The sequence below is a fragment of the Frankliniella occidentalis genome, unplaced genomic scaffold, assembly GCF_000697945.3.
Source record: "Frankliniella occidentalis isolate FOCC.00 unplaced genomic scaffold, Focc_3.1 Scaffold74, whole genome shotgun sequence".
In the NCBI taxonomy this organism is placed as follows: domain Eukaryota; kingdom Metazoa; phylum Arthropoda; class Insecta; order Thysanoptera; family Thripidae; genus Frankliniella; species Frankliniella occidentalis.
This window is the reverse complement of record NW_026267204.1, coordinates 559,499-564,961: the sequence shown is the minus strand read 5'-3', so window position 1 is coordinate 564,961 and position 5,463 is coordinate 559,499. Positions and strand designations below refer to the sequence as shown.

General features: G+C 47.3%; 1 protein-coding gene and 1 long non-coding RNA gene across 19 annotated transcripts in view; one reads left to right on the top strand and one right to left on the bottom strand.

The window, feature by feature from the left end:
• Positions 1–5,463, top strand: part of LOC113214237 (uncharacterized) — a 28,577-nt gene that overhangs the window by 3,157 nt on the left and 19,957 nt on the right. The window lies entirely within an intron of this gene.
• LOC113214244 (uncharacterized) lies at positions 294–5,463 on the bottom strand. Of its 5 annotated transcripts, none has more exons than XR_008011272.1 (8): positions 5,396–5,463; positions 3,343–4,580; positions 3,192–3,272; positions 2,753–2,864; positions 2,287–2,658; positions 2,048–2,176; positions 1,763–1,920; positions 294–1,647 (listed from the first exon to the last, which is right to left on the bottom strand). It is a non-coding gene; the product is annotated as an uncharacterized LOC113214244 (long non-coding RNA). The 5 variants fall into 5 exon arrangements; XR_008011273.1 differs by having other exon boundaries at positions 3,343–4,558; XR_008011274.1 differs by having other exon boundaries at positions 2,287–2,455; positions 2,540–2,658; positions 3,343–5,443.

Below are 5,463 nucleotides of genomic sequence, written 5' to 3'. Positions count from 1 at the left end.
TATGAAATCCCAAAATTTGTTGATGTCTGATATTGTTTCTGATATCGGTCTGATATTTCGCTGACTTTGTTCTTTGCCCTCTTGGTTTGTCAGTTTGTAACATATTACTTGATTTTCTCATATCTGATTGTGTTCTGATAACGGTATATTTCTTTGCCTACTAACTGAGCATGTCAAGTCCTAAATTATTACTTGATTTTCTGATATCTGCTGATATTGTTCTGATATTAGTCTGATATTTCCTTGTCCACTGGGTATGTTTGTCAAGTTTTAAAATTTAGTCTAAAGAAAGAGTCATTTCCACGCAAACTTTATTTTTGTCTTACATTCACAGTGCATGCAGCTGGGCCGTGCAATTCTCTTTGCTTTTATTCAATCAATTGCTGTGACATATTAAACTTTTGTAAATACTAGTCTCACCATTCTGATTAATCTTTAAAACTATGACTCCAGAGATAGTTCATAATTCTGCCCTGTGATTTGCAGGGGGCTTAGCCCACACTGGGTTGAACAAACAGGTCATTCCCTCGACAAATAAAATACCAACTGCAAATGCTAGCAATACTTGGCAGAGGGTGGAACAGTATATATTATAGAAGTACAAGAGACCGCTTTAGAGAACAAAGTTTAATGCTTCAAAGCCAAGCCAGAAGTGGCAGGCACAATAAGTGAGGGCAACAGGAAAAGGACTGCTGTGGGGCGCGCTCTGCCGGGGATACAACTATCAGAGTAGCACATCTTTCCTTTTTGAAAAAAAAGATAGCAAGTCAATACAAAATTGTTAAATAAGCAACCCTATGGATTGCGGCCTTTTGCCTAGAAAACGGCTGAACATTGCTAGAAGTTTAGGAATCCCGTAAAATGAAGCAAGTTAATTAACAAGGCAATAATGTCTAATCTTGGCCTTTGATAATAACAATACCAAAACTGCTAACAAACGGGTTATTAGAATAAAAAATACCAAGCCTAGCTAAATCAAGTATGAGGGCAGAGTGCAATTATCAAAATGGCAATAACGAAGGAAGAGGCCTTCACAATAAGTTTGAGCCTGCAACTGGCTAAAAATCCACACCACAAGTTAAAGAAACAAAACTAGAACTAAAATTGCCTCTGAAGTGGTGACACAGTACTTAACATATAGAAAGTAATAAATAATTTAATTCCAGAAAAGTGCATAGCTTATAATTTAAATTGGATGAAATATGTTTGAGCATATTATTTAAGTGCGCAGAAGAAAGAAGTGGAACTGTCTAGTTTGTTATGCCATAGAGGAGAGGTACACCACATGGAATTTACACTAGACCCCACATTCACAACCACTAACATGCAACAAACTAAAAAATAAATTCAAAAACTACAACCAACAAAGTAGGTGATCATGCTCAAAGATGTACAAAGAAGGGGAGTCAGTCAAGAAGAGCAAGTCCAACAGTTGAGAGAGATTAATATGCTACAAACGTATTTCACAAAGTACAGAAAATAAACACCTTGCTGCACTCAAAGATAAGGACAGATTGATATGCAAACACTCTGACTATACTTAAATGCTCAATGTAAGAGAATAATTTAAGGTGAACAATAAATCGCGTGTCTTGAAATTTGGAGATAGAAGGATTCCACGGTGGCAGAGCAGAGCATTGAAATAACCTGAGGGGATAGATATAATTGTTATTAACAGTAAAACATTTAACAAGTAAATAATAAATTGAAATAAAATGAAAGATATGGAAGATATCTCAGCCTAGTGAGGACAGGTGCTTACCTTTTCTGGTTATTCTTGGAGACAGCAAAGCAGAGTTAGAAGCAGGAAGCAATGTCGGGGTGTAGTCCTGGAGGTCTTGCAAGTATCAGGGTTGAGATGTCTTCGCTGGCCGCAGTGAGTTCCTGATGACAGGGGGTGGAACTGGAACTGGCCTCGAACTGTGGAAAAGCCAAAAGTGGAGATTAACCAGTGATGTGAAATTGATGACAATGACAAATTTCTGTCGTTTGGAGCGTCAGAAATTACAGTAAATGAAGTGCACTGAAGAGTAAAGTGATATATTACCTGGATATATTGAAGGTATTTATTATCTGACATTATTGCAGCCAATCCATCCAAAGTGTGGCAGGTTCCAGATAATTTCGCACCAAATTAGAGTAGTGGGAACTGTCGGCATGGTCACCAAGAATGAACCTGAAGGAATAGGTAGATGTTATGAAAAGGAGAACATTTGACAAAAAATCATAAATTGAAAATAAATTAGAGATGGAAAATGTCTCAGGCTGGTAAAAACAGTTGCTTACCTTTTATGGTTACCCTGAGACAGCAAAGCAGAGTTAGAAGCGGAGTCCAATATCAGGTTGGAGAGTCCTGGAGATCCGATTGGAGTCGAGATACCTTAGCTGACCGAAGTGGGTTGATTGTTGACGGGGGTCCTGGAGTCGAGATGTCCCCGCTGACCGCACTGAATTCCTGCTGACAGGGGTGGTACTGGAACTCGCCTGGAACTGGAAAAGCAACTGGAGAAACGAGCATATCTCAACATAGCAAATTAACTGAAATTCGTTCCACTGGAGCTGAAACGTTGGCTAGAGGATGTCCCGCGGAGGCCCCGGTGGGGGCGCGGGGCGGGCGGCTGCTGCAGCTGACGAGTGCAGGCGTGCCTCACGGTTACTCTGGAACAGGAACGAAACTTGATTAGAATCATTATTCCAAATTAATATCCAATATGCCAACTAGAGGCCACAACAAATGACAGCTTCCGCTTACTTGTAGACGACCTTGAAGACACGTGAGCGGCCCTCCGCGGCGACGAGGCCGCGCTCTCCCAGGGTGGAGTCCAGAGCAGAGAAGGCGGCTGAGGTCTCGACGGCCGCGGCAGCTGCGTGGAAGTCAAACAGAAAAGACGGTATTAACTCTGGTTCCTACGTGCGGTTGCAATAAGCGATCAGTTTGCCCTCGTGATCCCCCGGTCACAATGTAATTAAAAAACACCCGCACAGCCAGCTGCGGCCGACACTGCCCTGGTCGCCGCGACTCAGCGCCGGTCCCGCGGGGGGGAGGGGGCCTAGGGGGGACATTCGCGGGGTCCGGCGGGTGCAGGCAGGCCCAGAGCAGCGCGCAAGCCAGCAAGCAGCGGGGCGATATCAACGAACTGACCGGGGCCACTACAAGCAGGCCAAACGAACAAAATGCTTTCGAAACGCACCTGTGCAGTCTGCTGACCACGGCCATCAGCGACGCAGAGTCCAGGCGGGAAGGGCTCATCACGGCAAAGTTGAGATGTCGACTGGAACATAAACACGATATTAGTTCAAGTAGAGTCCACAATCAATCACAAACAAGCCGAGTGAAGTTACCTCTCAGCTGGAACAGTAGATCGGTAGTCCCATAAAGTCAACGCTGTAGCTCAGCAGCACAAGGCGGCGGGCTTGGGCAGACAGCTCGCTCGCAGCGACACACCTGCTTAGCCCTAGGGCTGCGTCCGAGTCGAGACGGAGTCAAACAGCAGCGGGGGCCTGGCTCTAGTGCTAGGACAATATATAAGAAATTAGGCTCAAAACAAAGCATAACGACGATCTAATGGGACACACGACTGACCTTGAGGAGTGAAGAATGTTCCCCAAAGTCTTCGTAAAGTTATGAAATTTAAAATAGGTTATAATAAATCGCGGTTGATAAAACTTTAAATGATATCGCGGTGGATAAAATTTAAATTAAATGATATCGCGGTTGATGAAATCTTTAAGTTAAATGAAAATACAATAGGGTACTTCACCTGACGCAAACCGGATTCAAAGAAAAACAAGAGTTCTTCCTGAACTCTTTCCTCCCTTGCTCTGATTGGCTGACGCCGACGAAGTTCATGAGCTGGCCGCAAGGGCGGTCGACCCCTAGTGTCCGGTCCGAGAACTTCGTCGGCATCAGCCAATGAGCGCCAACGAGGAAAGAGTTCAGGAAGAACTCTTGTTCTTCTTTGGATCTGGTTTGGGTCAGGTGAAATACCCTATTAAACTTCCGATCCCGACGTGAGCTGTTAAACATCGCCGAGCGATCGCGGAAAATGAACACGGACTGCAGCAAAACGGCGCGAAAGGACTTGAGAGCATTGTTCGACAATGTCAATGCAGTCATTAATGAGCTTTGTTGTGTATTTGAGATGAGTACCCTTTGGAAGTTGTAGCCCCCTAACAAAGTTACGTATCGCTAAGTAGACCTGAAACTTTATATAAAGAAATTAAGTGCCGTACTGGGCTTTGGGTAACAGGGCGCCATACTCGGCTGTGAGAGAGATCTGAACAAGTGGAGCGACCAAACAAAAAGCGATTGTACACAAACTCTAGCGGCGAAAGACGAGGCCTACCTTGTTGGCAGCGGCATGAGCTGCGACCATGCCACCGCCTCAGCGCTCGCCCAGGTGGATGCGGTTGAAGTCGGCTTGGACGGGGCGGGGCATCGGCGGCCGGAGGACACGTCGTGGGCTCCTCTTGCTGGCGATGCACACGAGGGGACAAACAAACCGAAGGGGCCGGGCTGTGGTCCGCGGGCGCAGACCACGCGTTTCGCGAAAGAATGCTTTGGGCGTAACAGTGTCAGACTGCACGGGGCACAGAGGTCATTCCCTGTGCGAGCTCTACGCGAGCGCACGGGCGCGACGTGGCCGCTAGCTAGGGACACCGAAACATCGGTGCCGACCAAACAGGCTCGAAGTACAAGACGTTTGAATGCCGAGCGAGGCCCACAGATCTGCAGGGCGATCCCACACTGTGTTTACGCGTGCCCTCTCCCTCATGGTGGCAGCGGAGTGCGACAAGGACGGAGAGAACAAAACAAAACACGGTGCGCAACCACCCTCCCTGGCGCAGACGACGGTCAGGCAGCCCGGTTATATCGCTCACCATATATCGCATCCGCGCCAGGCGAGCCGGGGCAGCACCGGGCACCAAACGGCTTCTGCCTCCAGTCAAAAGGGTCAAAATAAGAGCTGCCGCGGCGGGGCGGGGCGAGCCGGCGCCTGTAGGACAGCGGGGGCCGCATGACTGGGCTCGCTTCAGTCCCGTTCAACAAGGACAAACGCCTTGTTTGCCTCACTTGTTCGTCCCAGAACTGGAGATTAACCAGTAAACCTGAGGTGAAAAAGTGAGCAAAAGAACATACGCGAAAGTCGGAATCAAAACCCGAGGGGCGCACAAAGCCACGGTGGGGCGGGCAGCCGAGTGGAACGGTTACAGATGACACAAGTACGGGTGCAAAAACAGTCAAATCAGCCACACGGGGCCGAATGACTTCGCGATCACTTTCACTTCCGTTCAACACCGGTTGTTGAAACGCCCTTTTGACCTCACTTGTTCATCCCAGCGCCAGAGGTAGACCAGCAAATCTGAGATGAAAAAGTGACCAAAGACAACATACACGAAAGTCGGAAAACACCGGGCGCAAGTGAATCGCGAGGGCCACGAGGCTGGAGTGGAGCGGGGGGG